Here is a 22414-nt window from a genome sequence, read left to right as displayed (position 1 = left end):
AATAATGTTGATATTATTTTATATAATATTTAATTTGGCCTTTAGGTTTTGTTTATATAACTAATTTGATGTAAAATAACCTTTAGCCACTAATCTAATTCATAACTTCATATGTTTGCTTAGTAAATTGGTCAAACAAAAAACTTTGATCAAATAATAAATATGTATCAGTGTATATTTAATCTAAATTTTGTATGTTTGAAGTGCAATTATTTTTATATTTTAAGATTAAAAGATCAAATAGTAAAATTGTATAAATGTTTAAAATTTCCAATTAAATCTCTTTGATTCATTTATGTTTTTTTTTTTTTACTTTTAGATATTTTAGTCTTTTGTATTTTCCTCATCTGATCATGCACATCCTTTTTGCCTATAGATCTAAAGCCAATTATATTCTAGAAACGCCTAACGGTTATGTGTACGGCATGTATTCAAACAACGTCGTTTCGGCAAACATGAAGGCGAATTGCACTACCTCCATCCAGACCTGTGTCTTATTTTCTCTCTTTTTCTCCTCCTTCACCCTTGCGTTCATTTTCTTCTACTCTTGCAAAACTTTCAAATTGCATCGTCGTCTACAACCCTCCCAGTTAAGGTAAAGTCATCATACTGCGTACAAATTAGTATTCTACTCCAATAATAATGTAGTCACCCTCTGGCCGCCCCCAAACCTTATGATACCTAATGTCATAAACGTCTGCTATTCAGTCGGATTGAAATCCTTTATCCACTAATGTCAGCCTGTCGAATAATCAACACATATCGACACCTTTCCACTCACAGATGGCCGAATCGTGGCAAAAAAATATAAAATAAACAAAATTGATCATCCACGTATCTAAAATATAAAATTTAGTTCACATATTGAAATTTCAGTGTGCATGTTCATATTTTAGATAGAAATAAATATAATACAACACTATTTATATTTTTTGGGAAGCTGAGGAAGGCACAAACGCCCAGGAGAAAAAAAAACAAATTAAACTAAAAATAAGGATATTAGCTTTGAATCATCCTAGCCGAAGTCCGACATTGCCGATCTTCAAGTAGAATGGATTGAAGGCCTGCGGGAGGCGCATCACACTCGTGATGATCCAGGGCTCTTGAGCCTGCGAAATTTACCATACAATCAGCTGTTTTATTACCTTCTCGGAACACATGTTGATACTACACCTCCCAATCTCTGTTTTTGAATTTTCTGCACTCCCTTATAACCAGCCCAGAGGGTGTTGATCATCCGAGGAGTGGTTCATAAAGGAAATAACTGTCAATGAATCAAGCTCTATAATCACTCGACGAACTCCTGCCTTCCACGACAGACGAAGGCCAAAATATAATCCCCACAATTCTGCAAGAAGGGCCGAGCAAATTCCAAGATTAACCATGAAAGCTTAAGCCAAACCTGTATCTCCTTTGCTTGAGCCATCTGTAGTTTTATCCAGTCCGATTCCGGCGGCAGCCAGCCGATAAGTCTCTCCTCGCGGTGTCTATGGGCCTGACCTGCTACGTTGATGGTCCTCGCTAAAACGCATTCCCGTGCACGGAATTTAACCCAATCAACTAACAGCTCATCTGAACCATTTTCATTAAAACGCTGCCATTCCTTGTTTTTCAAATCCATCAAATTCCAATTACAAAAATTATATTCCACTCAATACCATCTACACGGCTGCAATTGCTCAAATTTTCATCAATCCAATTCAGACAATAGAGGGAGAAAAACCAAACATGCGCATGCGCTACCGTTATCAGCTCCTCCCAAATTTTCTTCGCTGCAGAACAGTCCCGTAATACATGTAAAACTGACTCTTCCGCACCACACAACTTGCAGCTCTGATCTGTGGTTAGCTGTCGCCTATATCTGACTTGATTGCAGAGGATACACCCGTGGAGGACGAGCCAAACGAAACAGCAGACACGCTCAGGAATGTCCAGCCCCCAAACAACCTTCCACGCCCTCGTATCAGTCGTCTCCCTCAACAAACCACGCATTAGCATATAACTAGATTTCACTGAATACTTCCCGGAGTTTTCCTCACGCCAATACCATGCGTCCTCCGCGTCATTGTTAGGAAAAATTACCAACGACGCTAATTCATACAGGGTAGTTACCGGTTCAAGTTCAAACCAGTTCCAGCCATTTCCTTCGATCCAATAGTCACTAACCTTTCGAATAAGCTCCGCGGGCTGAAGCGGAATCATCGCATGAGAATGAAGAGGAGCATTACCGCACCAAATGTCAGTCCAAAATGCAGTTTGCCAGCCTCCCTCAATTAGTTTACCTGCTCCTTTTTTAACCACTTCAGCACCCTCCACAATTCCCCTCCAAGTTAGGGACTGGCAATTCGTTTTCCGGAAAATATCAAAGCCAGATCTCCTGCTTTAGTACTTTGCGTGTATTGCCTCCACCCAAAGCGATTCATTTTTTGTCAGAAGCTTCCAACCAAGTTTTCCTAGCATAGCTATGTTAAACTTATGAGTCAATCTTATTCGAAGCCCCCCAATTCTTTTGTCTTTGCAAACTTCATCCCACTTAACTAAATGTACTTTTTCTGTTTGAAACTGATATGAAGTCTCTGTTGCAAGCATCTAATCTCTTACAGACGCCTACTCGGAGAGCACCGTCTGCATAACATAAGAAGGGAGAGCGGATGTGACTGATTTGACCAACGTGACCCTACCCGCAAACGACAGGGATTTTGCTTTCTAGCCCGTTAGGCGATTATTTACTCTGTCAACTACGTATTTGAAAGTATCCTTATTTACACGTGTGTGGGTCAGCGGCATGCCAAGGTACTTTCCTAATTTTCCTGTCTTCTCAAAGCCCAAAATAACACAAATTCCCCTGCTTACTACCTCAGATAGGCTAGGAGAAAAGAAAACCCTTGATTTTTCTAAATTTACTTTCTGACCTGAACACTGTATTTATATTGAATGGATAATATTATCAATGAAAATGTAATTAATTAAAACGTTTTGGTGAAATTGAAAATGAAGTAAGCAAGTAGTAAATGTTAAACATCACAGATGTCAAAATTATTCAACTACATAACTATTTGTTAAATGTTAAAAATAAAATATTGAATTTAAAGATGTTATGATTTTTCCAAAATATAAAATTATTTTAATGTAAATACCATATAAAAAGATTTGAAATGAATATTTAGAGGTACATTTGTTTTAGCTTTTCGGATGAGCGTTTAGCGTTTCACTCCAAATCGCATGAAATGTAGCATTTGATTGAGTTATACAACAACAGCAGTTAACATTTCTTACGGAAACAACAATTTTTTAGAGCTTTTGACGGAAAACTCCAAAAATTTAGGTTTTTTAAAAAATTGTTTGTGTTTGTTTGATATTTTATTTCCACAAAACACATTTTTAATGTTTATTTTTATTTTTATAATATTTTTGTAGTTCTATAATATAATTTAAAATTTAATTTAAATTTTATAACATGCATTAGCTTTCAAATTCAAATTTTCAACTTAAACAATTTGAAATTCTACAATGTTAAACAATGAAAATTTTCAGAAAATTTTCTCAATTTTCAAACTCATGACTTGTGAACTATCAAAAGGAAATTTTATAGAAGTAAAAAGTAGGTCAACTATAATGGTAGGAAAAAAATGGGAATCAACTAGTTTATTTTGCCATAAGAAATCTAAAACGAGCAATTAAACTTTCCAATTTCAAATTCTATTATTAATATTATTATAATCAGCTGTAGTTGTTGTGAAAGTTACCCGTAATATAATGCACGGAAAATGCATTCATAACCTCACATTTACATTATACTAATTGTAATTAACTTCTGATGGTTTCTGATGACCTCAATCAATGAACAATCATTAGAAAAGGGGTTGGAGATCCGGCGAACCTTCTCTGCTACTAAAATCATTAAATATTTGAGGAAATATTAAACTAATTGAGCAATGAAGTGAAGAGTTGAGTTAAAAAGTGATATACCTGTGACATCTGAGTCTTAAGTTATTTGTAGGCAAAATATTGTATACTAGGGCACTTGACAGTGTTTAATTGGTCTTCATACCCTATATTTCCATTTCGAAATACGTGTGAATTTGGAGAGCGTGTCTTTGGAATCCAGCGTGATCATTGATCCACATGTCATCTTTATTCAGCTCCCGAAGGGATGTTAAACAGTTGAAGATCAGTACTTGATCGAAGAGAAGTACGTTCATGGGCCTTAATGAAACCAGGTCCGAATGTTGACTTCGGGATAAAGCTGGAATCCCTTATTTTAAGGCTCATTCAAATGATACCGTATCACTAATATTCTGTTAGCATTGGTCTGAATAATAATTACATCTATAATAGGAACGGGTCCAATTTATCTATACTGGCGGCTCCAGTATTTTAAAGACCCTAGCTATTTTTATACTCCATTTTTCTTACAAATTTAAATTCAATATATATATAGGGGTGAGATCCAGTATGACAAGGGGTTAGGGTGTGACAATGAGCTTATTATGTGACATAACAAAACTACGTAGTTTTGATGATAATTGAAAAGGGCAATGTGACAAATTTGTAAATAAAAGGAAATAGATGATAGAGAAAATTGTTCTATTTCTAATCTCGTTTTTTAAAATTTTTTATACTATTAGACTCGTCTAAATTAGACGGTCATTTTAAGATCCCTGAAGCTCAAGTAAAAAAAATTCTGGTGAACGGAATCCGGGTGGGTGTTTTCTGACGAAAAACAAAGTGCCCAAAAAATTCTCAAATAATTTCAGAAAATGTAAAACATTATTCTAAAAAACTTTAATTCTTGGGACGAAGAGATATTTCTTACGGTTTAGTCCCAATAAAACTTGTTCCTTAATTTTATCCATTTTACATGCTTCAACAATTTGTTGGGTCAAATCCGTAAGGAATCTTATTTAGAGACAAGAATTAAAGTTTCTTAAAATGATGTTTTACATGTTTTGGAATTTTTTGATAATTTTCTAGACATGTTTTTTGTTCTACTTACATTGGTCCGAAAGTGTACGAAATTGTTCCAAATCAGTGTGCCATTTGTTCCAACATAATACTTATATTGTTCCAACAGAATAAAGCAGCGCACAATTTTTCCAACAAAATAGTTCTATTATTTCAGCATAATACTTATATTGTTCCAACATAATAAATCAGTTTACCAATTGTTCTAAATCAATTTTATTATCTATGTCTTCAATTTAATTTTTGTTTCTTAGTATTTAATATAGTATCTTCAAATTTATATTAGTTATATTATTTAGAAAATAATTCTAATTCTTATATTCTTTCAACAGAATAATTATATTGTTCCAACAAAATATTGCAATACATAGTGCTGAAAGGTAAGACCAAAGAGGGCCTAGAAAATTATCAAAAAATTCTAAAATATGTAAAACATCATTTTAAGAAACTTTAATTCTTGGCTCAAAATGAGATTTCTTACGGTTTTTACCCAATAAATTGTTGAAGCATGTAAAATGGATAAAATTAAGAAAATTATTTTATTGGGACTAAACCGTAAGAAATCCTGCTTCAACCCAAGAATTAAAGTTTCTCAAAATAATGTTTTACATTTTTTGAAATTTTTTGAGAATTTTCTCGGTACCTTCTTTTTTCTCACCGGAAAATGCCCACCTAATCGCCGGATTCTGTTGATTTGGGACTAAACCGTAAGGAATCTCACTTTGAGTCAAGAATTAAAGTTTCTCAAAAAAAATTTTTACATTTTTTGGAATTTTTTGAAAATTTTCGGGGCATTTTTGTTTCACAGAAAAACAAATCGTCGGATTCTATTCACCGGATTTTTTTTTACCTGAGCTTCTGGGATCTTAAAATGACCGTCTAATTAAGACGAGTCTAACGGTATAAAGTTTTTGAAAAACAAGGTTGGAAAATTCGGGAAAATGCATTTTAAAGAAAAGAAATAAAACAATTTTCTCTTTTCTTTTATTTACAAATTTGTCACATTCCCCTAGTTAATGACAAAATTGGTCATTGTCACACAATAAGGCTTGTCACATCATAAGAAATGTGTCACACCTGATCTCTTCTATATATATATATATATATATATATATAAAATTAATTATTTACTCAACTAAGAAGAACCTATTGAAAATCAAACTTTTTGGCAATTTACAGTATTGTGAGAAAACATATTTAACAATTTCAAAATTCATTAATGGAAGACCGATTTTTTTCAATGTGCAATTTTATATTTTGACTATCCTTCAAACCTCTAGAATTCTCGCCACCCACTAAGGGTTTAAATTGCACACGCTTATTAATGAAAAAATAAATTCATCTTCCGTTAATGAGATTGAAATTGTACCGTCTGATAAATACTATACTTAAAATTATAATATTTTGTACGTACAAGTTAAATCTTCTCCCCCGATAACTATATGATAAAATTTATAACTTATCTCTATTATTGTTAAGAGAAAGTTGAGAAATAAAATTTGGAGCCTCTTTGTTGTGCTATAATTGTTAAGAGACGACAATTAACAAAAAAAAAAAAAAAGACAATGTGTTTTATTGTTGTCGATTTTCGATTCTATTTAGTAGAGTTTATTATTGCTTTTTTATATATGATTACTATTAAATTTAGATACGGTATAATAATTATTTATGAGAATAATTTTTAATAATTGAGATCTCAATAACTATTGCATTATAATTGAAATTAGTTTTGGATTTTGTATTAAAAAATGTATCGGAGGCCTCCTAAATGGAAGGCCTAAACGACCACCTCTCCCTAAAGTCGTCTGTGTCCTTAAGCTATAAATAAATAGCTTAAGCCACCTAAAACCTAATCTCATAAACTCTCTATTTAGTCTAAAGAGATAAAATCAATTTCCTTCTTCTCACACTCACTACAAGAAAATTGCGAATTACCGTCAGAATTCGCCGACGGAATTAATTCCGCTGCAATTCACCGGCGAATTAGCAGCGGAACCATAGCCGCTACTGATCACCGGTGGAATAGCAGCAGAATAGTAAATTCGCCCCAAAATTTTAATATTTCCAGCCGAAGCGTTGGTATTTATTTCGGCTGGTAAACTCACCGACGGAATTGATCCTACACCGACAGAATTCCGCTGGTAATATTAAAAAATTAAAAAATAATAAAAAAAGAAAATAATTTTTGGTGAAAGCGGGAAAAAGAAAAATTTCCCACCCAGTATTTTATTTCTCAGTATATATTCTTTCTCAACAATGCGTCGACCTAATCCGTTTTCTCTCAATTGTGTGCGCCTAATCCCCCTTTCTCTCTCAAAAGTTGCAGCCCTAATCGATGGAACTAGAACTAGTGTCGTAAATTAGAACCACTGCCCTAATCAATGGAACCAGAACCAGTCAGTGCCCTAATCAATGGAACCAGAACCAGTGCGGTAATCAAATCGTTGGTATTTTGGAAGTCTCTCTTCTTCATAAGAACATTGCCGCATTGTACTTCATTTAGGTAAGTTATTACTTTTGTGTTTTTTTGTTTAATTTGAATTTGAATCGATTCATATATGTACCAGAGTTTTGTGTTTATGGTAAAGAGTGTGACTACTGGAATTTCTTTCATTTGAGGGATGTTAGGGATAACTGTGTCTGTTAGTACTGATATTTCTTGCATTTTTGCTGTTATAGTCTATTTTTTATTTCAGATATGCTTGAGATTAATTGATATTTTGCAGAATTGTTTCTTTGTTTCTGAAATTAAGGATGCTTTATGGACTATTGGAGCGTAAATGGTTTGAATATTTTTTCTTCAAATATTCTTCAATTTTGTTGTGAAAATGGTAATGTAGAAATAGCACAAGCCAGTACATATTACAGTACTGTTCCGTACTTACATATGATAGATTTATTTGCAATTTAAACAGGTTTGTCTATATCCGAATCTGGATATGAATTACTTGAACAATGTGTTTTGTGCTTCATTTGTCATTGTTTCTGCTAAAGCCCTCATTGTGCACTCGTGTGTGTGTGTGTATGGATAGGTTTACAAATCCTCATATGTAACATCCCATTCAGTGTCTAATAACTATATATATAAAAATGTTGTGATTTCACAATAATTCCTTCCAAGAGCTGTTACCACTTGTCCGGCAACGTATTATTGATGGTCTCAGTCCCAGGGCATTTGGCACATTTCAAAGGGAATTTGACTTCTTTTCAATTCCTAAGGAAGAACGTTGAGCTGGTATTGGGAGTTATACTTTTAAGATGTTTAGTTTATCTTTTCTTGTTTAGGCTTTATATATTGGTGTTGGAAGTCATATGGACTTGATACAACAGGGAGTTGGAGAAAATTGAAATGCAGGGAGATCGTCCTCTATTTACCTACTGCTCATAGCAAGCTTGTCAGGGGTATTAGGGTCGACAGTGGTATACCATTACAGTCGGTAGCTAAAGTCCCTATAATGGTTACATTTAATGTGGTTGACCGGGATAGGGATCCAAATAATATCGTGCCCCATGCTTGCATTTTCAAGGTAAATTAAGTTTAGATTGATAATTTTCATTCTTTAAAAATAAGATAGAGAATGAGAGAGTACAAAACAAATTTTTTTAGCTATGTTCAGCTTCTTGTGAGGACTGGATGTATGTGACAAACTGTAAAACTTGAGTACACATATCCAACACAGCACTCATAGATTAGGATATAAACAGAGAATGAAAGGTATAAACCAGGACCCAAACAGTTGAAGTTTTTTACCTATTAATGATTTCAATTGTTAGATGGGCCACTTATGTATTCTCTTATTGTATGGTGCCAGACTTGTATGTCCCATGATGTTCTAATTGTGAACTAAAATTGAATCTCATAAACTTCTCTTCCACCGTAATCTATTGGAGAGATTATTTATTTCTTTTATCAATTGTATTTTTCATAGTTTGGAAACCTAAAATTCAGCATTTACATTTGGACTTTCTGATATAAGTTTTGTTCTTTAATGGATGCTTCCTTCTCTAAGGTTGGAGATGATTGTCGACAAGACGTTCTTGCCCTTCAAGTGATATCACTTCTTAGAGACATATTGGAAGCATTGGAATCAATCTCTATGTGTTTCCTCATGGAGTTCTTCCGACTGGCCCATAGAGGGGTATTATTAAGGTCAGTTTTTTATACAGCCAGTCTTTCAACTCGAGTGTGCTTATGTCTTGACAAAATGTGCTAGTACATATTTTTATGTGAACTATGATATGGCATGTGCACTATGTGCCATTTGTTTTCATCACTTGCATTGTGTTAGATTGTCTGGTTATATTTCTTCTTGTAATCAATTATCTAGCTTGTATTCCTGCATTTGAGTTCTTCGATGTGAAAAAAGGAGTTTGCAAGGAGAATTCTGGAGTTGCATATGATCTTTTTTTTTTTTTTTGAGAAATGTCTGGTTGGAATTTTGCTTAGAAACTAAATTTGTGCCTAATAGACAAATGATAAATTTAAACTTTGATCTTATGAACTTTGATCAAAGTCTATCATTTGATTATCTTTTTTGAACTTCGATCTTATGTTTCTGCAAATCATTTAAAGAATATAGTGCTGGGTTTTGGTTTCATGTTTCAATTTTTAATGTTATAGTGATAAATGATAAATTTAAAGCTACTCTATGGAACCTTGCAACCTAGCTCTTTTACCTACAAAGTTGACTTGATTTTTTATTGCATATCTAGTTTTCTATTCATGCCAAGTAAAATCCATCCTTACATGGAGTTGATCTTAAGTTGCTTGATTGTGTATTCCAGCAATATGCCAAAAACAAAAATCATATTCAATTAGCTATACATCAATATACTGTTAATGCATTTGGGAAGAAACACAATGCAATTACATACATTGGGAGATAAAGTTCCCTTATTCATTTATCCCGATTGACAAAAATATATATACGTTTGAGTCTTTAGAAATTTATAATTTTAATGTTAATTGATGAAAGTAGTTATGTTCATATGTACTTGTGGATGCTGATGGGAAGTGTTGTGCATTGGTCGAGTATATCATTTTTGGGAAACATAAAGAAACTAAAAAAATAAACCGGGGTTAATCGTATTACTTTAAGTTTAGGGGGCCAATCCGATTATTTCACTAAGTATAGGCCCCTAATGTGTATTAAGCCAAAGAAGTACTTGTGAAATAAAATTACCTATAGAGACACCAAGAATGATTGCAACTAATGAAATTCTATGTATATTAGATTATATGGAAAAAGTGCAAAGCATTACTTATCCTTGGAGCACTTTGTATGTGGTATAATTCAGAAGTGAATGACGGCTACTCATGTGAGAATATGTTACAAAGCCTCCTAAATATGAAATTGCCAATTGGAGATCGATTTTACAATTTGAATTTGTTGTTTCTCAATGCTTGACAAAAGATGATTCTCTTCCTATATGGACAATGATAAACTTCAATGATAAAAGTGTTTTTACTACAGGCATTTGATTGGGTTCTTCCTTTTCCTTTCCCTGACCATATTACTTACAAGTTATTTGTCTAACAATTTTATATCTTTCTTTCTCTCGCAATTTTAATCGCTTAATCAATTGAAATTTGTATAAATTTGTTCAATTATTGTTGTTTCTACCTTTTCGTACTGTTTCTATGGCGTTTTTTTGTTCTTAGAACTTAAAAGTTAGAACCCTTTTACTTTTGGTTTTGTCTGACAATTTTATATCTTTCTTTATTTCCTTGTCTTTTTTCCGAACTTTGTTTTGAGCCCTTATTTGAATTTTTGTTATCTTTTTTAGTTTCTAGGTTGGAATTAAAACCCATTGATCTTCAACTCAATGGAGTTCGAATTCAAAATGCTACTCTTTGCAACAAAACAGTTATTGTGAATGGCTCTTCAGACATTGATGGGACTTCTCAAGTGGAGAAAAGTGAGCCCCTGCTGAAAGCAATGAAGTTGTGCATGTAGACAAATTACCATTAGAGTGAAGCTTCAGGAGCCAATGGAGCAGAAAATGAGGATGAAAATGGCCAAGAAGATTAGGCTTCACAGAAAGTGAATTAAAACTGAAGATGTCATATCTAAATAATGATGATTTATGCATCAGTGTTTGGCCAGGGAAGGAAATCCGTAGTCACAATTACCATGTTCCTGAGCCATTCCGAGATCAGGTATGTATCAAATTTCACCTTTCCTTGTCTTTAATTCTCTACATCTCAGGCTATAAATGTCTTAGGAGCTAGAAACTAGTCTTGATTAGTTCTTTACAAAACTTGAATATGCAAATATATTAGATTTCATTTCGGAATGTTTAAAACAGCTTTGCCAAAACTATTCTTGCTTATTACAATGCAACTCATTGGCTTCATGGAGCTTTTTGCAAGCCTTCTACCTGTTCTGGAGAAGTTGAAAAGCTGGGTCTATGTCTGAGTCAAACTAGAGTTGGCATCAAACATAAGGCTTGCAGGCTAAATATTTTTCTCTATAATGTTTGATTCTCAGCAGTTTGTGCACATTACATGTTTCTTGTTCTGCGTTATCTTCTTAGTTTTTAATATCATTTAGCTGGAAATAATGTGGTCGCCACTTGCTATGTATGAATATTGCAGAAAAATGCGTTTGAATGTGCGTTATCTATGATTCCGCACTCAGATGATGCCATTCAAGTGAAGCAACATGTTCCCAAAAATTTTGGTTAGGTGAAGACTTTCTTTTTGCTTTTTATTACTCTATGATGCCCCTCTCTAACTTTAATTTTGTAATGTAGATCCCCGATTACTCTATGAAACATGTATTCTAAACCGTGCAGTGGTTGTCAGCGCTCAATATATCCGTGCAATGGCTGTCAGCGCTCAATATCCATCTTCCAATCCGGTTGATTTTCAACTGATTGAGAATGTTATAAAGAATAAAAATGACATGCAGAGGTGCAGATGAGAGAGCCGTTAGGGTCTTTGCAGAATGTTATAGTGCGGTTTGAGTTGGAGCTTCTCAAGATACGTGAGAGCCATGCACAACATTCATCGTCCAATCCGGTTGAATCTATAGATAGACATCTAAGTCAGATATTATATAGCTTTTTCCTATGGTTTATCTAGATCGAATAGTTTTAGTATATATAGTTTTATGCTATAATTACCATTGAATATTATTTAATTATATATATATATATATTAATATTTGCTTTGGCAAGTTTATTATTCATATTTATAAAAAATATTAGCACGGATTTTATTCCAATATTCTGAGTTAGATAAAAAAAATAATATAATATAAATAATCATAGATTTCAACGAAAATGTCAACGGTAATGTAATTTTAATATAATACAAAATAATGTAGAAATATGACATTTCCGACGGAATTTGCTGGTAAAAATCCGTAAGTAATTATTTTTGTCGGCGGATATCCGCTGGAACAAATCGGTCGGTGTTTAAATGTACCGACGGAATTCACCGACCGAAAATTGTTCGGAATATATTTCCAGCGGACCAAAATCATGGTCGGTGTGCGGGAGCAGCGGCCCTTTTACCAGCGGATACGGTTCGCTGGTAATCCGTCAGAAAATCTAATTTCCGACGGAAATTAGTACCTTACAGACGGAATTTTCCGCTGGTAATGGCTGATTTTCTTATAGTGGTACTCTCTCTACGCCATCATCTCTCACTACGCCGAAAAGCCTTTCAGATGACGGTTCAAAACCGTCGTCCCACAAGAAATAAACTGTCATGGGGCTCACTGCCGTCTGATGGACCTTTAGACGATGGTTGGGTTCTGTCATGTGAAGGTATGTCACATGACATAAGCCTATTTGTAGGCTGTCATATTACGCGTGTTGCGATGATAGCTTATTTATTATTACTGTCACTTATAGAGTCATTGCATGACATCCTAATAATTAAAAACGTCAAGGAGATATATGGAAAATTGGCATATTGGTATTTGCGATGACATTTTGTATAATAATTTTTGTCGCTGTAGCTTGTTTTAGATGACATGGGTCTTAATCAATTATGTATATCAATGGTTTTAAATTAATTGGAGACTAATGCTCATAATCTGTTTACATTTGTACAAATAAATTTCTAAATGTAATATCAAAAAAAGCAATACATATCCAATGGGAAACAAAATCGATCTTGATGTATCTGGATATCTTAAAGTCATTATTAGGCATATAATCCCCAAGTCTTGATATCTGCAAAACCAAAAGCATGTCATTAATACACTAACATCATTTCATAAAACCCTAAACGCACTACTCTTTCCTCTTCCACAACCTTTCACTTAGCCACTCTCAAACCAGTATAAATATTAAGCTTTTCAATCGTTCAGTTCTACAACATTCTATATCTTTAGACCCAGAAAATTTACATTATATAATGGCTTCCCGTTGACATGTTTAGAGACTGGTCTTATTGGACCTATGCACATTGTACTAGGAGAACCCAGGGTGGCTTATCGCCATCGAAGGTTTTACTATCAATCCATATTTTCTTCTTTCTTCCCGATTTCAACATTTTACCTGTAATTATTCTTCTGATCTTTGATGCTAACAGGTCCTCTGGATGAAAACATATTACTATGGGGAGTCAAGATAAGAGGGAATACACCCCCTATGAAGGGGGTTTATTTCAAATCTGAAGCTGCCACCCTTTGTATTTCAAATCTGAATCCACATATGACTATGCTTCATCCACAACTCTTCACTATATGAATATGCTTCACTATATGACTATGCTTCATGCACACCCTTCACTACATATTCATGTCTGCTTAAGGTATACAATCGAAATCAATTCATACCAATATAACCCACTATGATTCATACACAACCCTTCACTATATGACTATACTTCATATAGGGGTGTCAATATGGGTTCGCGGGTTGTAAACGTGTCGTGTCGACTTACTCAGGTGACCCATTTATCCCAACCCTGACCCAACCCATTTAATAAATGGGTCGACTCGGCACGATTCGTTTAAAAAGCGGGTTGAACGTGTCAACCTGGCTAACCCATTTAGTTTTGCAACTTCATACTAAAAAAAATAGTCAACTAAACAAAATGAAAAAAAAACATGCATAATTGCATATGAAAAAATAAAATCCAATACAAACTAACAAAACAAATTCAACAAGATAACATCAAAAGTCTAAAATCCAAAATTTACAAAAAAAAAAAAATTCAATTCCAAATAACAAATAAACTAAAACTAAAACATTGAATTCAACTTAAACAACAACAGAATTATTATCTTGTTCATGGGTTAGGCTATGCTTACTTTATTTTTTACAAAGTAAGCCTTACTTTGTTTTTTCCACCATTGGATGGTGATTAACTTTGACAAAGTAAGTTCATCCAATGGTAGAAAAAACAAAATAAAGCTTACTAAGCATAGAAGGCACCCTTATTCATTAGTCTTTGATTCAATGCATTCCAACTTAGTCATCAATTTCTTTCAACTCATCCTGAACTATTAAATTTAGAATGTGAGCAGAGCATCTCATATGAAAAAAATCTCCACGGTTTAATAGACCACCCTTGCTATTCAATAAATTTTTCAACAAGTCTATACATGTATCATTTGCACTTGCATTATAATTGTCATGTTTTGTCATCTTTTCGGGTTTTATTGTTTGTTTTTTGTATCTTCATCTCTACATGCCAATGGTGACTTAAGGAAGGTAAATTGGGCCTAATGTGGGTCGAGTTGATGTCGGGTCGTGATCCGGAGCTGATTGGGCAAAAATTGGTCTGAGTCGGAGTTAGTCTTGCACAAGACTAAGGCAGTTACGGGCTGGCAGTTTCCTACTTCGAATGGGATTGCTTTCCTGATCCGGATTGGACATTTTGAGAACAATATTTTCAGCTAAAGCACAAATTTGTAGGAGACAAATGAGGAGGCAATTAATTTCAAATTTGAAGAAGGATTCTAACGCTAATTGAAAGGGATTTTAGTTCCTTATTTTTAAGAAATCATATAGACTTAAGAACACGAGAGTTCCAAGTTTGAACATCAGTTTTTACATTTTTATTTTTCCAGCAGAAAAACACATACGTTCTATGGCTGTTCGGAGCTAACTTCTTTATTTCGGTTAAGGGTTGATTCAAGGGAGACTTTCCCCGTTATCGTGAGATCGTTGTATTTCATTTTTCTCAATTTATTAAGCCGTTTATTTGTTCATCGTGTTCAGAGAATTATTCTCAATTGATTATTTGTTCTATGAATGATAACTGCAGGTTGTTTGTCGAATCGAATAATCATAAAGCTGATTTGGTTTATTAGAGTTTCACCTAAGACAACCAAACAAAGTAGCTATTGACTATTTGAACCAAGCTAGTTTCGTATTTGGAAGAACGAACTCAAGTTTGACAAACCTGAGTATGTATTCCGCGTGACATTAATACGAATCAAGCTGGGTTCATCTGAGTCAAATGAACAGATAAGTTAGTTTATAATCATCGACGCTAAGAGACGATTAACTAAGATCAGGTTCTTCTATTTTCTAATCTATCAGTAAATCGAACCTTAGGCGTTGAGATAGGGTTGTTTATTGATTAGGAACAAGTTATTTGTCGTGCGTAACTAGTTCACTATTAAGGAAGAACACGTCAAACTGACCCGGTGAATACGTGAGAATATAATTTTATCTGTCAATGATCATTAACGTACGAATTATCCTGCGATTCCCCTTAACTGAATTTATCCAAATATTATTCACAAACCTTCTTTAATTTCTGTTTTGTTCTTGTTATGATCTTTTACTTGTTACATTTAAATTTGATAAGCTTCACAGTTCTAAACACCCATTTAATTATTTTGTTAGGTCGTAAGAGATTTGAGTCAATATTATTCCCTTGGGTTCGACCTCTACTTGCTCTATTACAATTTACTCGTTTAGGAAAAGTAGGGATTATTTTTGGTGGATTCGGCACCCATCAAATTTTGGCGCCGTTGCCGTGGAGTAATCTCATTTGATTTAATTTCTCTTTTATGACCAGGTACGCTAATTCAGAACAGCTTCTCTTTGAATCAGAAATAGAATTACTGGCTCAAAGGCTTCGCAAGGAAGTAAGGTTACAGAAATTACAAAGCGCTGAAACTTCGAGTTCTAGTGACGAAGAAGGAATATCCAGTGAAGAAAGTGAACAATCTGAAGCGGAAACAATGGCAGACAGAACTCTAAGACAACTTCAAGCGCAAGAAGTCAATAATCAGCCCCTATGCATCACATATCCCAACTTGGATGTGTCGTTTGAGCTGAAATCCGGGTTGATTCATTTGCTGCCCAAGTTTCATGGCATGGAAAGTGAAAGTCCTCATAAGTATCTTAAGCAATTCCATGTGGTGTGCTCCAGCATGAGACCGCAAGGAGTAACGGAAGAACAAGTGAAGTTGAGAGCGTTCCCATTCTCACTAGAAGGTGCAGCCAAGGATTGGCTTTTAAATTTGCCATCAGGAACAATCACTACATGGAACCAGATGGTACAATCATTCTTGGAAAAATATTTTCCAGCCTCCTGAGCGGCATTAATTCGGAGAGAAATCAGTGGAATCAAGCAAAAAGATGTGGAGTCGCTTCATGAGTATTGGGAGAGGTTCAAGAAGTTATGTGAAAATTGTCCTCAATAAGTGATAGCTGAAAATTCTCTAATCCAATATTTCTATAAAGGGATGCTTAGCATGGAAAGAAAAATGGTGGACGCGGCAAGCGGAGGATGTTTCCTCGACTGCGGCTAAGGAGTTGATCAGGGTAATTGCAGCAACTTCTCAACAGTTTGGGAAAGTTCAGGAAGGTCCCAAGAAGGCATATGAGGTAAGCAGTTCTAACATTGAAGAGAAATTGAATAAACTGACTACTCTTGTGCAAAACTTAGCTCTCGGGAAGGCGGCTCAGGTGAAGAAGTGTGGAATTTGTACTGCCACTGAACACGCCACTGATGAATGCCCTATTTTGTATGAAGAAAATTTTGAACAAGCCAATGCACTTAATGGGTACCAAGGGCAAAATCAAAGAAAGTACGATCCATACTCTAATACGTACAACCCAGGGTGGCGTGATAATCCAAACCTAAGCTACGGATCGAGACAGCAAAATTATCAATCACGGCCTCACCAATCCACCCAAAATTCAGGTATGCCTTTAACTGATGTTGTCCATAATCTTGCAACTAAAGTGCAGGAACTCCAGAAACAGATGACTCAAATAGCTACAGCTCTGAGTGAGATTCAATCTCAAGGTAAAATGCCCTCTTAATCGGTGGACAATCCAAAGCCAAACGTGAGCGCAATCACCCTTCGTAACGGAAGAGAAATAAAGCAGCCCATTCTAAACAAGCCGACCAGCAAGAAGAACATCGTCGAGGAAGATAAAATTCTTGAAGAAGAAGTGCAAAAGCGAGATAAACTCCCTCCTTTAGTTAATCCAGCACCTTACCCGAATCGGTTCGACAAATCGAAGAAGGAAAAGGAAGAGAAGGACATCTTTGAGGTATTTCGTAAGGTCGAGGTAAATATTCCATTAATTGATATTGTTAAACAAGTTCCTCGATATGCTAAGTTCCTTAAAGATTTGTGCATTAATAAAACTAAGAGAGTCGGGTATGAAAAGATCACCATGGGTGCCAATGTGTCGGCTGTACTTCAAAGAAAAATGCCCCAAAAAAGTAAGGATAGAGGTATGTTCGCTGTTTCATGTCAAATTGGGAATACAAGTATTAAACGGGCAATGTGTGACTTAGGAGCGTCTATAAATGTCATGCCTAAGTCTGTTTATTCCTCTTTAAATGCTGGTCCTCTTGAAGCAACTGGCGTCGTTATTCAACTTGCTAACAGATCTATTGTTTACCCAATGTCATGCCTAAGTCTGTTTATTCCTCTTTAAATGCTGGTCCTCTTGAAGCAACTGGCGTCGTTATTCAACTTGCTAACAGATCTATTGTTTACCCCGAGGGGGTGTTGGAAGATGTTTTGGTGCAGGTTAACGAATTGATTTTTCCAGCGGACTTCTTTATTCTCGATATGGAAGATGACAACTGTTCATCGGAGTCGTCGGAGATCCTATTGGGAAGACCATTCCTGCAAACATCTAACACGAAGATTGATGTTAAGAAAGGGACGCTGACTGGGAATTCGACAGTAAAATTGTTCAATTTAATGTTTATGATGCCATGAGATTTCCTAATGAAGTATCTTCAGTTTGTGGCATAGATATCCTCGAACCAATAACCCAACGAGCTTTTGAGCTTTTTAGTAAAGATGAGTTGCAGGTGGTCGTCGAAGAAAGCATCGGAGTCGAGGGTGAAATCAACTTTGAGATGGGAGAAGATATACGCGATGTTATGCACGAATTGGCAGCCTTGAAACAAGATGGTAAGATTTTTAAAGTTAATAAATTAACAGCCTCTAACGAGAAACCTTTACCCTCTATTTTGCAGGCGCCGAAGTTGGAATTAAAGTTGCTACCTAGCCATCTCAAATATGCATTCTTGGGCAGCGAGAACACTCTTCCCATCATCATCTCCAACAAACTAGAGCCAAACGAAGAGGAACAACTGATTGAAGTTTTGAAAGAGTACAAGGAGGCTATAGGATGGACCATAACGGATATTAAAGGAATAAGCCCCGCTACGTGTATGCACAAGATTCACATCAAAGACGATGCAAAGCCTAAACAGGAAGCACAGAGAAGATTGAATCCGCATATGATGGAAGTTATTAAGAAGGAAGTTCAGAAGATGTACGACGCCGGTGTAATTTTCCCAATATCCGACAGTAAGTGGGTAAGCCCGGCACATGTCGTGCCAAAGAAGACCGGAATCACTGTGGTTGCTAATAAAAAAGGAGAATTGGTTCCCACCCGAGTTCAGAATGGGTGGAGGGTTTGTATCGATTACATGAAGTTGAATACTTCAACTAGAAAAGACCATTTCCCGCTTCCATTTATTGATCAGATGTTAGAACGTTTAACTGGAAAATGTTTTTATTGTTGTCTTGACGGTTATTCGGGTTTTTACCAGATTCCAATGGCACCGGAAGATCAGGAAAAAAACCACTTTTACCTGCCCCGTTGGCACTTTCGCAAATCGGAGGATGTCGTTCGGACTTTGCAATGCACCAACGACGTTCCAGCGATGCATGGTAAGTATTTTCTCTGAGTATGTTGAACAAATAATTGAAGTGTTCATGGATGATTTCACGGTGTATGGAGACTCATTCAATCACTGTTTGTCTAATCTCGTTAAAATTTTAAAAAGATGCTTAGAGTCTGATGCTCGTAAAGTATATAGCATTTAATAGGACAAGTGTATCCTATCGCAACAAGTAATATTGTGCTAAGCACGAGATCGAACCACAAAGACTATTTGTTATAACTAGTAAATCTACCTAGAATGATCTAATTGTTTAGAGGGTTGAATGATATGTTGGGTTTTTGATAATTAATTAACTAATTGAAAGCAATAAAGATAACAAAATAAAGTGAACAATTGACAGGGTAGAAGGTGAATTAATGGTTGGCACAATCTAGGCTGAGGAATCCTTTGATTAAATCCTATGTATGGGTTTAGGGAGTTTACATTTATGTTTTACCAATGATTGAAGGTAATTGTCCTAAGTGAAAGACTAATGTGATCAGTATTGTCCTTCCTATTCACATGCATTCGGGTGACGGCTTGATTAGGCATATACCCTAGGTCATGCAAAGCATTAGGTTTATTGACAACTAAGACTAAAGCCGTAGCCCAGCCACAAAGCCTCATTCCTAGTGGTCTCTAGCGAAGTCAGGTTAATACAAATTCGGTATAGACGATTCCGTGGTCAGGTTCTCATCTATCTATAATCCTATTTAATGTCAGGGTCACAGGCATTAGGAACATTATATACATAAACAGGCTAGTTGATCATTATCAATGTTCATTCTAGTATAAATCCTGTTCCTAACATCATCTAGGCATTAAGCATGCATAAACTGATCAATCAAAGGTCCTAGATCCCTAATCATACATATTCATACAATCAATTTCATCCCCATCCCAAATTGGATGTGGATCAATTCATAGACAACCTAATCATAATAGGAGGAAATCATGAATAACGGAAAACATCTTCAATTGAATATAAAAGCAAAAGATAAGAGAGAGATAGAAATCTAAAACCCACTTTGTCTGATTCGATTATAAAAACAGAAGATCTGGAGCTTCTCCCATCAATCGTTCTTGAAAGAAAAGACAAAACTGAAATTAAACCTAATCTAGAAAGCTGGAAATCTAATCTAAAAATATAAATTACATTGTGGAGGCGAAAAAGCCCTAGCGGCTTTCCGATTTATTGAGTGGCTAATCCCCCCTCCAAAGCTTAGGATTAGCTCCCTATTTATAGAGTTAGGGAGGAAACCCTAATGCCTCAAGGGTAAAAAGGACATTACAAAATGTTTTTATGGGCTTTTAGGCCCAAATCCGTGCATTCCAACAAGGGGGAAGGCGCTGGTGCGCCTTTCCCCGCCTCATCTCGTCGAGACGAGGGCCTGTCTCAACGAGACAGGTATTGTCTCGACGAGACATGTCCTAAATGGGGCGATTTTGCTCCGACTTTTATCTATTTAGGTTTCTGGGCTTCCGAAAAGTGCTCTAATGGTCCCTGATGAATCCCAAAAGTGCTCTGACGGTCCCTGAATAATCCGAAAATGCTCCAATATGCTTGGGTCTGGTTCGGGAATGCTCAAATAGTCCTGAAAAACCCTGAAAACACCGAAAATGCCATAAATAGTGGAAAATACTAAATTTAACTAAAAACTAACAAATTAATACAGAAACTTAACTAAAAGCTAATTAAAACAAACTAAATTAATCCTAAAAACTCTATATAAATGGGAGCTATCAACCTCCCCACACTTGAATCTTGCTTGTCCTCAAGCAAGACAAAATCCAAAGCAGAGAAAAATCAACAAATAGCTCCCTTACAAAAACAAGAATCTACTACACTTTATTATTCACAACAGTTCAGACTACTCATTTTGCAATTAAAAACATAATGAACCTCAGACGAGTCTCCAAAACTGATTAATTTGGTTTTATCGATCAACACTTCATGAAAACGAAAGAAAAGTACTAAAATTGATAGATCACAAGTGGTCACTCTAACGCTCAAGTGTTTGGGTAAATTTTTTTTTTGTAAACGCTCTACATGTTATTGCACAAAGTGGTCACGTTGGGATTGCATCATCCATCCGGTCAAAATTAATGCATTAAAATTAAACAAAATCATAGGTCTTTAAAGGGTTGTAACATTGGCTAAAGGTTGGGGTAGGAAAAATGGAATATATAGGCAAAAAGTTAATGACTCAAATAGTTAAATTTTTTGCAAAAAGGACACATTTTTCGCATTAGGGAGCTATAAACCACCTCCCCACACTTAAAATCTTGTTTGTCCTCAAGCAAGTCAGAATCCAAAAGGGACACGTTATCCGCTATGTATAAGAAGGTTTAAGCTCAAGGTTGTGTTTGTGAGTCAATGAAGGATTTGGGAAGCAACTAAAAATATAAACACGTCTTTTATCCTTTCCTCTTTTTTATGTGTTTTTTTTCTGATTTGGTTTTTAACCATTTTTTTTCTTTTGAATAGAGGGGATAAAGAGTGAATCAAATGGGTAAAGGTTGCTTCTTCTATTAAAAGTATAACCGTTTAATGATTGCTAGCGAGAATTTGAAGGATAAGTGTGTCTAAGGATTTATCAAAACTAAATTGAGTCAATTAACTTGGGTGAGAAAGGATATTTAAGAAGGCTAAGGTTTGTAACAGGGTGATCAAAGAAATGAGTAAATATAGGCTCAAAGGGGCTTATCTAGTGGAATTGTTAAGAGATTTTGGCTAAACAAAGAAATAGGCTAAATTCACAAAGGGCTATACCTAGGTTGCCTAATCATGTCAAGTTTAATAGAAACACAAAATTCAACCGGTATTGGATTCAATTCCTATGAGCACAAAGACAATAAATGTAATCCCACACCTAAGAGATCAAGTGGTCCTAATCATGAGTCTAAAATATTGATCTTTATGGCTCTAACTCACAATTGAAGGGTTATTTATATCAATCCTAGCCTCAACTAACGTTCCGTTCCATGTCAATTTTAGGCAAATAATACTCTTTGGAGACTTAAACGTTGTTTAAGATTTTTCGCATGCATAAATTTCATTTAGAATGTGCAAATTTTTAAGCGCATTGTCAACTGTATTGCGGGATAGCTAAATGTATCAAATTCAACTGCCTAGGATTCTTTTTATTCCTAGAATTAAAGATAAAAAGCAAACAAAAACATAAAGAATAAAATCCTAAAATTAAAACAAAAACATAATAAACATGAAAATGGCAAGAACCAAAAAAAATCATCCTATTATATTATCTCCTCCCCACACTTACAACATGCATGATTAGGGTTCTCATCTATCTATAATCCTAT

At 35.1% G+C, this 22414-nt stretch overlaps 1 long non-coding RNA gene across 2 annotated transcripts; it reads left to right on the top strand.

Moving 5' to 3' along the window:
• Nucleotides 1-7258: 7258 nt before the first annotated feature.
• On the top strand, nt 7259-12110 carry LOC136233556 (uncharacterized). 2 transcript variants are annotated; one of them, XR_010690896.1, is made up of 5 exons: nt 7259-7468; nt 8976-9115; nt 10753-11125; nt 11564-11653; nt 11722-12110. It is a non-coding gene; the product is annotated as an uncharacterized lncRNA (long non-coding RNA). The 2 variants fall into 2 exon arrangements; XR_010690897.1 differs by lacking the exon at nt 7259-7468 and adding an exon at nt 7820-8492.
• The last annotated feature ends 10304 nt before the right edge of the window (nt 12111-22414 follow it).

Source organism: Euphorbia lathyris, chromosome 6, assembly GCF_963576675.1.
Source record: "Euphorbia lathyris chromosome 6, ddEupLath1.1, whole genome shotgun sequence".
Classification (NCBI taxonomy): Eukaryota; Viridiplantae; Streptophyta; class Magnoliopsida; order Malpighiales; family Euphorbiaceae; genus Euphorbia; species Euphorbia lathyris.
The sequence above is the reverse complement of the archived record's forward strand: the minus strand, read 5'-3'. Positions and strand labels throughout refer to the sequence as shown.